Consider the following 11,469-nt stretch of genomic DNA (forward strand, 5'->3'; position numbering starts at 1 on the left):
TGACCAATGACTCAGATCTTCTGATTTCTGGATAACAAAGCTTTTATGAGCTGTGTGTAGTTCTGGGGTAAAGGTCATCATGCTCTGCTTGATCTCAATCCCAAAATACACTAAAAGGAGCGGCCCAGGGTCACGGTAATAGGGGCATGGCTGCCTAATTTCTTGGCTAGGGATTTGAAAATCTTGTGCTTCAGTTCCAAGTCATGCAATTCTGGAGGGAGACACTGAAATATACCAAGAACAGAATGTTGGGTGTGGTAGGTCCAAGCATGTGGTCTTCATTTACTCCCCAATTCTCTTCAATTCTCTTTTAATGGAACATCTTAGTACTCTGTGCTCTTTTTTTACACCCAGATAATGACATTCATTAATGAGTGCAACGCAAATCCGTGAGTTTGGTGAGCGCAGCGCTAATGGTGTGTCCAATCATGAACTCTGTCACGAAATGTTGACATGTTGTTGTATTGGAACAATGATGTCCACGCTAGCTGTGGTGATGAACATTGACAATTCACATGACCTATGCAGCTTCAGTCCCAGTGCCTCATGGCAAACACAAAGGCTCTCCTGTTGCTAAATCAGGACTCAAGTTGATCTTGTTCACATCAGCAGGGCCTCTTCTTCATCATGTACCATCATGTCCTTGCAGTGACTGGGATGTAAAGCCTTTGTCCCCATGCTACATGCCACTGTGAAGCTAGAGACTGCAATGCAGAGCCATATCATTCATGTTCAAGAAGTAATTGGGTTAATGTAGGAAAAGACTCTCCTCCACACTGCAAGTGAATTGGATTATCTAGAGTTGACTATGCAAAGCTGTTTGACTTTATTCTAGTAAATGTCACTTAATCTGAATTAATGCAGCAAGTTCCCATGCAAACCACTGTTAATTAGTACTAAACACAAAGTACAATGAATGCTAATGGGAATTCCATCATTTGCAGGTACTTGGTCAATAATTAGTACATTTTGTACAGTACAGTTTACATTTTATTTTGACCTGATGATGGTTTTAGAGAGCAGAAGATTGGCTGCTGTGGTTACCCTTACCTGATCACTGACGCTACGAACATAAACAAGCTAGCGCCTGTTACCTTTTGTTTAGTGGGGATTTAGCTGTTTTAGTACCAGGACTCGCCTCCACACGTGCTAAATATGTTGACCCTGACAATATTTTGCAGGGGTAGTGTCACTGCTTCCTGGGCTTAGCACTATCAAGATGATTGTGATTGGTTAAGAGTAAAATACAAACAACCGCCACTCAAGTCATTTCAGCCAATCAGCAACAGGAAGGGGGAGCTGTGGGACTGCCATTAAGTGAGCAATCAGACTAGCCATGAGGTGATTCTGCCGCGTGTAATGAAAATGCAGAGATGGCCAAAAAACAGCCAAAGAGGAGAAGGTCAGAGGAACAAAAACCAAAAAAAAAAGGACTATGGGAGAAGACCTGTGTCAACATCAGCGGGGCTTTTCAAAGATGGAGAGACCTCCGAGAGTTGAAAGGGCTCAAGACGGATGCACAGGTTGCTGTGTTTCTGCTTGACTGGTGGGTAATTTTAGTGTTGCTATGTTTCACAGAACCTATAGGCCAGTATTGTTTTGTCTGTTGTGTCATGTTGTTGTTTTTTCATGTTGTAATGTTTTGATCAGCAACTAGCCCAGGTGTCATTGTCATGGGAATGCTCATCCATAAATTTGGGGTGCAGAGTTTGTGAATGAGCACTGATGTGTTTGTTTGTCTTTCCCCAAAATCAATGACTATACCCTTAAATGTATTTTTTTTTTAAATCTTTTTTATCTTTTTTTTTTTTTTTTTTTAAACATTATTTCTGTATAAGTTACATGTTATATCATAAATGACTTGTAAAGGACTCAAAACAGTTTTAAAGTGTAGGACTTGGGACTAGATTTGTCACTTCTTGGTCCTGATTTGGGAGCTAAGACTTAAGACATGTGACTTGCAAAACGGTGACATTGTCCGCACGTCTGCCAGAATCATTCTGATCATTGACCATCATTGACCATTGATCATTGGATTTCTGATTCCCTGCCAATCATGCTCTTTGTTTCACATATTCTCCTCCTCAGGTTGATGAAAACTCACAAGCCTTAAAAAAAGTCTACAACACTGCAGTGTGACAAGTTTTTCATATGGATTTTATAGAGATCAGCTGGTGTAAGGTTAACATTTTGAGCTCAGAATCAGAATTCCTTTATTAGTCCTGCAAACGGGGAATTGAGCGTCTCCTCAATAACACATGCAAACACATTGGTGCTCATGTGTGAACGGAAATGGGGCTCGTGACAGCTGGAGTGTTATGCTGAACAGAATGTAGAGAGCTTCAACGTGACTTTAATTAAGACTCTTTGACTACTTCCTGTAACAGTCACTTTGGAGAAAGAGTTGGCTGAACAGGATGTAAGAGCAGAGCAAGGACAGCAAACATGCAGCACCATTCTTTTCAAAGCTGCATGGAAACAACTGCTTGATCAACCTTCTGTCAATCCCCTAAGCTTTATGAAACCTCATGTGTAAATTAAAGCCAGAGGGTCTAATACTCAATAACAATCCAATTATGAAGTGCTTTTTCTCTGAGCATGTCTATGGGAGCTGGCAGAGACTCAATAATGTCTCATGTTCTTTGTAGACGGGGCTTTCCTGAGGTGTAGGCTAGAGACCAAGGAGCACAGCAAAGCCATTGTATGAGATACAATGGAGGCCTTTGGAAATGATGGAGGAGGAGTGGTTGTGTCAGGACCTCACATCAACATTTTGTAGCAGAGGCGCAGACAAAGATGCCCCAAAACACCCACAGATTTTGGCATGTGATCGTGCAAACACTGCAGGGCATAAACAAATCTCAACAATGATTATCTGTGATGATGAAATATTCTTCCAAATACATCCATAAGTCATCTTGATGAAGTGTTGAACTCTTGCCTTTGCTTCATTTTGATCTGGGTATAATAGAGTCTTTCAGATGAGATGACAAGATAACAGGTAAATATATAGAGCTTTGAATAAAACACCAAATGGAATCTAATATGTCTTTCCAAAATAGATAAAAGACATGTTTTAATGTTTTGGCAGGGCAGGAAGCCCCATCTGTTCACCAAGGAGACAGGGACATCAATCTGTCAGCACACAGGAACATTAGAGCTGCAGCATCTGGATGAACACTCGATAGTGCTTATGTCTTATCTTAAAAAGATGAAATTAATAGATGCATAGATGTGAACGAAAAATCAGCATGAAGCAATGCCTTGCTTCACATTCATGCAGTGCCATCCATTCAAAGCAGGCTGCTCCACATTGTTAAAGTGCACTTCCAGAGCCTGGCTCACACTGCTGCTTCTGGAAGGTGAAAACATGTGTCCTCCACATTGTCCCAGGCATACCTTCTCTGGAGCTTTCGCCATTCTGGCTCTTATCTGTTTTGTTTTGTTTTGTTTTGTTTTGTTTTGTTTTGTTTTGTTTTTCATGTAATTCTTTTCTTTTCATCCTCATGCTCCTTAATAGTTTTTATTTAAAGTGAAACTCTCGCCAAAATGCAACCTAGGCTTTTTTTGTGAATGTGTTTGAGTCAAACCTTCATGTAAAAGCATAATTACGATGAAAAGCCACTTTTGAGATTCACTGTAGTTTCGTTTCCGGGTCAAACTCATTTTCAATGGTGTGCAGGGGCAACTTTACGGTAGCATCAAAATTGCTATTTTTAAAAACACTAAGAAGACTCGACACAACATGAAACTTTGCTCGTAGCATCACCAGGGTCTCTACACAAGAACACGAGCATTGTTTGTGTACACAAAGTTTGCTAAAAAGAAGGTTTTTGAACAACTCACATTAGCAGTAGCTTGCTCCGCTCGTCGCCGTACTGCCGAGAAGAGTCGATCCCTGATCCCCGGTGTAACATGGAGCTTTCTCCTCCATGTTTCGTCGCACTCGGGGATCGACGCATCTCGTCTGGCAGGACAGCTACTGCTACTGCTAACGTGAGTTGTTCAAAAACCTTCTTTTTAGTAAACTCTATGTACACAAACGATGTTCTCAATGCTCGTGTTCATGGTGATGGTAACAATGACACACTACGACTAAGAGGTCTCTATATTGTTAGGGAGAATATTATTGTGTCAGATCAGGACATAAAAATCTGTTTTCCACATTCAGTGTGGGGAAAGAGGTTAAACTCATTTACATTCACAATAATAATGGAACCAGCCCTTCATCCCTGGATGTTCATGCTTAAATAAATAAATACAGCAAAATGCTTGAGATACAGCATGTGAGCAAGGACATATTAACCAATGTATCTTGGGACTCATTAAGTCTTAACTTAACATATTTTCATCTGCTTGTGCACTGTCTTTATAGACTAGGCAGCAGAATTCTCTATCAAATAAATGATGATACTGATGAGAAAATGCATTTAGAGAGAATTGTAGAGAAAGGGCATGTATTCTTTGCACTCTCAGTGATCAGTAATGAAGTCGTTTGCCTAAATAATCTCTCGGTTGCTCTGATAACAAATCCTCTTGTGCACCAAGTCCCAAATATTGTGCAAGCATGTAGCTCGAACTGTTAATGTCCTTTTACATGTGATTAAGTCTGTAGGGGAAGTTTCATAAAAGTCACCTATACACCAGCATGACAAAGGCCATCATTTTATGATAAATAGGCAGCTGAGTTATATATCCTGTACCTGAAAAATGATGTAGTTGAGCATTGTTCATTCTAGACTTTGGACATATTAGTTTAACGGTACAGTAATGAACTTGTTCTGGAGCTTTCCATCACATTTTAGTGTTCACAGCAGGAGTTTGCTCAGTTTCCATCCACTGATGAAGATTTTGTGATGCTCAGTAGAAGTATATTATCTATATACATTTCCCATCTTGTGGAGAAGTGCATTTCTTACTATAATGAAACAAATTATTTTTTATTTTGTACCACATCCATGCATTTTCCCTTTTTGACACGCATGTAATTCAATAATGTATTATCTGTTTTCCTTGATTTTTATTCATGCATTTGCGTTCATTCATTATGTGCATTCATTCATCATGTATATAAGTGTTTCTTTATATGTTTGAGGGTTGTGATACATTTAATACCCCGCCATCTGCTCTGTTATTACTGTCTCGTTTTTGTTCTGTCCCAGCAAGAACCAATCGTCCCCAGAGCAAGGATTCAAATTTCATTGTTCATATACCATCTTAAACTCCAGGTTACTGCAAGGGTTTATCAGACTAAATGTTGTCGGTATGTGTATCTCAGTCTTAAACACACTCACACATGCCAGAGCGGATAAATGGGTTTCCGTGTATAGTAATCACGTCATAGGACTCTTCCAGGACTTCTCTCTCCAAAGGAACTGAAGCAACAGTGATGACTCTTTAACAAGCCAGGCCCAGAAACATGGAGTTCGCCAGAGAGAAATCCCCTTAAAAAAAACAACCTACAAATTACTTCCAGACCACATTTATGACGGCAACACTTTCTATCCTTATTTTTCAGGAACAAAAGAACAAATATATGGAAAGCTATCTGTATATATTTTTTGGGCTTGCATAAGAGGGGAGATTTTGGTCTTGCTTTTAGGTCAAGAGAAAAGTACTGCGAGGTTCAGAGATACAAACAACCCACCACAAGGTCTAATGCAAGCCACGCAGCCGCGGAAACAGCTGGCCTTGGCTGGCACTTATGGAAGTACAGCACCAGAGCGACTTCAGCCTCAGTCAGCCCTGCCATCCGTCACACTGCCCCACCCAACACCGGACGCCAGCTCCAGTGAGAACAGATATCAACACCACTTTGCAGCTGTTGGGGGGATGATGAGTGTTGAAGTGTCGCCTCATCGGAAACAGGATTGATTTGTTCTAAATGTCAGAAAATTCTTCACAGCTGTCAAAGAACTGATTCTGGTAACCTAGAAACACAACACAACAATTAAAGCTGTTCTTACTGGGTCACATTTCAGCTGACATTAACAACTGATTCAGGTTCAAGCCATTCCGCAAAAAAAAAAAAAAAGAAACCTCAGCACAAAGACAATCGGACTAATGCAGGCCTGTTTTAAAGAGTCAAGTGTGCACGACTTCAGACCACAAACTAAAAGGGTAAACACAGATTGCATTAATTCGCACAGCAGGAGATTTAAGAGTTTTATTCGCAGTACAGCTCATATACTGCTGAGAATGGAAATATTGTAAAGAAAAAAGGCAAAACCCCATCACGTCAGAGTCAGTGTTTCAGATCATATTATAGACCAACACGTGTGGACATTATGGAACCAAAAGAGCATTTGCTTGTGTTGGGATACAATGAATCACCCAGATTCATAGTCATTGATCATATAGTTTGTTTACTCCTTTTCCTAAGCTGAGTAGTTGCATCACTGTTCAAAGGCTCTTCTCTAAAGACTGTCTTCAGTTCAGTCTTCACAAGTCCTTCCAATCTGTTTTTAGTCCAAGCTGTCAACTAGCCTTTACAAGTGGTGTATACAAGTTTAATAGCTCAGCATAGTTTTATGAACAAATCAACACAGATTCCAATGTAAAACCAGGAGAACATCAGCCACATGGCAATGAATTTGAACAGACAAGTGAAGCAACCATCCAGTCTTGGGAAACATCTGTGAGTGAATGAGAAATCACTGATAAAGGGTGAGCCAATGAGCCAACAGCCACAAAGTTCCTCCACCCAAGTCAAACACACAGCATTTTGTAAAGGATAGGGTACTTTGTTTCCCAACAATAAGTAGACTGGGGATGCAACAATTTTGGATTTGGATGTTACGATTACAGTCGGAGCATCATAATTAGAGGTTTTATTGTATTTTTGTCTCTACAGCATTGGCTTTTGTTTTTAACAGTTGCTGCCTTTCGAAAACATACAGTACTCCAATAATATATAGTACAAAATAATGCTGTAAATATAAATAAACAAGAAGTCAAGTCTTGTTAATAGAAAGATAATATACCATAAGGACCCTATTTGAGAGTGGAAACAGAAACACTCAGTGTAGCTGAGCCTTTTAAACCATCATGAAATTGGGAAATCGCTGTATCGCTACAGTGGACATTGTTTTTTCTTGGCTTTTAAAAGTAATCGCTGTCTGAGATTGTATAGCAGCTTAGTAATTAATTTAGTTTGGGAGGTGAGCAGTGGCAATGACAGGGGCTCGGGATGGATGGATAGGATGCTACAGAAAAATGTGTCTTTGACTGTCTCATAATGTCTTATGATTCTGTAGAAATCCAGAGAACCAGTCTGGACTTTTCAGCACCACATTCAGGAAACTGTTTCCTCTGACTTTTGAATTTATTTGTAACTGTGCATAAAGTGAATGTCATTCTGCAGAGGCTTTGATCAGGGCTTTTGTTGATGCTTCAATGCAATCCCAGACATACTTGACATTCAGCACAAAGCCAGTTTCTCCCCTGGCCTTGAGGAATGCTGGCTGGGTGACAGCAGCCTGAATCTAGGCTAATAAAGAATGTGACCATTGTAGTGACAGTCAGATCTTCCTTTTCTGCCCAACGCCACTGCCACACAGACAGCTGTTGTCTAGAGGTTAAAGGCCATATCTTACACAGGCTTTATTCATCAACAATACTCAAGGGGACTTCTGGAGCTGATCTGGGCAGGATTTTCTTCATTAATAGAGATGAGGAGAAATCTTGGAAGATAAGAGAGTCTCCCCTAACAGTGGCCATTGCTGAGAGGGGGTTCTGTCCACATCCATAGCTGCACTGGACAAATATCCCAAAACAGAGTTCACACACTCCGTCAACCAGGTGTCCTTTCCATGTTTCCTCTGACTTCTGCCTGTGGTGTTTGAGTATGAGTGTGGACTAGTGATCTAGTTCCACATATCCCCATGTTAAGAGAGGAGGAAGCTGTTATCATGTCTGACATCAGAGAGGGAGCTTCTCCTCTGAGCCAATCCCAGCAGAAACAAAACACAAAGTTCCTTTAAATCAAAGCTTGTCATGATTTAACAAACCAAGAGATCATCATACATGTAGTGTTTTAAATTGATACTGGTAATCACCTATGTAATAATTGTTTTGTTTTAATATTATGTACACTGAAAAGGAATATCATCACTCCCATATATTGTCTGGACTCAGTCCACAGAGTTTCATTTGGTGAATGTGCATATGAGTGCATGTTCACGGTTTTCTTTTTTGAGCAGCAGTTAATGAACACCGCCGCCTGTTGGTGTTCATCAAACATAATAAGAAGTTGTATTTCACTCTCACTTCTGTCAGACACGCAGTCACAGAACACTGAGAGCAAGACACAGACAGAGAAGCCCAGCCCAGCTAACGTTAGCAAGACAGACAGACTGCAGAGAGATGCACTGGCACTGCAAGCTCGCACACATGAACTTAATATTGCTGTTAACTGCTGATATCACATTTGGAGAGGGGAAATACACAAGTTTACCTGACTTCTGTTCCTGCAGTTCACTCTCGTGTCGTTGCTTTTCTTCCTCTCGTGACCAGAAGGATAGTTAACGTTACGCTTCATAAAGCGTTTTCATACTGGACAGCAACCCGCCAATTTGGCTGTCCTTTTTGCGGCTAGGTCCGCGAATTTAGACAGACCGCGGCATATTGGGGGTCTGTTTTGGTCCGCCAATATGACGCGGGTACACTTTTTGCCACCTCCATTGCTATGTAAATCCAAGTCGTCGATGTCGTGGCAATTGCGTGACATGGGCAGAGGTGTCGATGACGTGCACTGTTGTGCGACCCACAGCCGGGAGTTTTGAAAGCAAGAAACAGCTGATCACAGCAGTCAGTTCATCACTTCATCCGCAGACGTCAAGATTAGCAAATGGAAAGCCGCTGAGATCCAGGAGATGCTAACCATCACAGCCGAGAGAATCGTCAATAACCAGATCACTCGTCACTATTCACGCCAAACTTCGTGCTTCACGTCACGTCACGTTTACGCCTACCCCAGTGGTGACTTTTTTGAAAAGGAGGAATATTACACCTCCGTTTCACATGGACAAGACGGCAGATTGCAGCCTTTACCTGGCTGCAAATGTGGCATATTTTCTAACTAAAAGGGGCCATACTCTCATCTCTCAGTTGTAGGTGGGGTAGTACTTCGCAGGGCCCTACACCACATGCGTAGTGTGTGTATAGGGCCAACCATTACAGCAAAGCAACTTTAGCCTCAGAAAACCACCATTTACAAATTACAAGAAAAGAGAACACTGTCCACGGTTGCTAGATAGTCTAGCTAGCTGAGCCTTTCTCCTCCAGAAATGTATCAGTTAAGTCGCGACTCCGAATGCAGGAGGATGCCATAGTAACATTGCATGAGCAGGGACCACCAAACACCATGGTATCTTATGGCTGACTACAGTAACTTAGCTACCTCTGCTAGCTCTCCCCTGTGACTGTGACAACATGCTGGTACTTCTCTCACACACCAGCACACACTCACTTCCTACAAACCCAACACAAGACTACCTTCCTTAAAGAAGAGGGGGCAGTAATGCTGTTGGTGTGCTAACTAAACATGTTAAAAAACATGGTAACGATATATATTAATATATTATTTATTTGCCTTGATAGACAAAGAGGGGCAGTGGTGGGGGAAGTCCTCTGATCCTGACGTTAACTATGGCAACAGCGGCGCATGCAGATGCAGCAGCCAGTAGCTCCTTCAAATCTGATTACATTTTTGTTTTTTATCTTTCATTTTTACTCTTGACATTAAAACATTCATCAGCACTGGAGAAGAAAGCATGGGTTTTCGATTAAGAACAGCAGACTTTGAGATCATCACTGCCCACGGCATCTTATGACCATCTAACCCAGACCTTATCAACTTGTGGCCCACAAGCCAAATGCGGCCCTTTAACAGTCCCATTCTGCTTCTAACTACAAAAATGCTCTTATTTTATTAAAAAGTGTTAGTCCGAAATGTTTAAGCAAAGGGAATGTTGTATATCAATCCTATTTCAATTGTAAAAAGTAATAAAGCAAAGAAAAAATAAAATGCATGTTGTTTTTAACGTTGTTTTTCCAAGTTTTACAGGTCAGACAAGATAAAAGTCTGGCCCCTAAGCACTTTACTTTTTTTTTAAATCTGGCCTTTCTTAAAAAGGAGTTGAATAGGCCCGATCTAACCTGACCGGCTGGACCGCCCCAGGGAGGAGAGGGGAGAGATCCAGGATGGGAGTAATCTAGTTTGGATTTAAGGCTGCTCCTGACTGATGTCTGGTCGAGGGAAAATGAAATGGACGTGATGTGTTTACATCACTGATGCTTTGTGCTTCAAACTTTTAATGAGAAGATGCCGACCATATCACCATCACCATCTTGTTGCTGTTTACATTCACCCAGATGCAGATTCATAAATGCACTCTGTGTTTATGTACATATGAAAATAATATGTTTGTGCAGCATGATGGAGTTAAAGGCTTGCATTTCGTTATGTCAAGTTAAAGCCCTGCATTGAAAAGTCAAGACAATATTCTAAATTCAAAGTAAAAGCCCCAGTACAGGCTATATAATATCCTTACATTATTATTACTCACGCATTAAGAAAGAATTAGAATTAAACATTTGTTAAAAGGATTGTTAAAAACCAAAACTGAATCACATTTTTTTAAATCCAAAGAATACCCAACCCTACTCACTGTCTCATCCTTAAAGTTTTAGAAATGACCCACATTTGAGTGCCACCACATTATAACAACATGGTCACACTCTTGACACATCTTGATGCATTGAGGCCAACTGCTGCTTAAAATCAATTTCACCCTGATGTCAGAAACTCTGTGTAATCCCCTCTGGCTGCTTCACACTGACACCCACCCAGCGGTGCAGATCAGTTTCAAAACTGGGTGTGCTAAGGTTTGGCATTTTTAATGCACTTAATGTCTCCACATCCATAGGAATGTGTCAGATATTCAACACCTAATGCTGCCTCTCACAGACATTAGTTTACCAGTGCTCAAACTGTGGAGCTGGCAAAAGACTGCCCATGTTGTGAAACAGGTATGTTATAGCCTAATGACTCATACTTTGTTTTATGGATAATGTAGGCTGATGCATATTACAGCCACTCTTGCATCATGTTCCAATATGAAACACTGTTTACATTTGTCATCATCTGTAGTCAAGATGTGGTAAATCTGATTAGTAGGGATATGTTATCTGACACCCTGCAAACTCATATGGAGCATTATGAAAAACAAAAGGGAACCATATCTCTGCCCTTTTACAGGTGGCCCTGTGCACTGACCTAAGAGAACAAGCATTCAGAACAAAAGAAAGCTTGTGCTCATCTTCATGTATTGGCCATAAATGCTCCTCATGGCTTACACACCACAGCAAATATTTCAGCTCATATGCAGAGCTCCAGTTCTTGGATAAAAGTGAGCAGTAATTCTTCCTCTAGACAAGGGATGGGAACAGAGATGGTCAGACTTCCGT

The sequence above is a fragment of the Pagrus major genome, chromosome 5 (genome assembly GCF_040436345.1).
Source record: "Pagrus major chromosome 5, Pma_NU_1.0".
NCBI classification, from domain to species: Eukaryota; Metazoa; Chordata; class Actinopteri; order Spariformes; family Sparidae; genus Pagrus; species Pagrus major.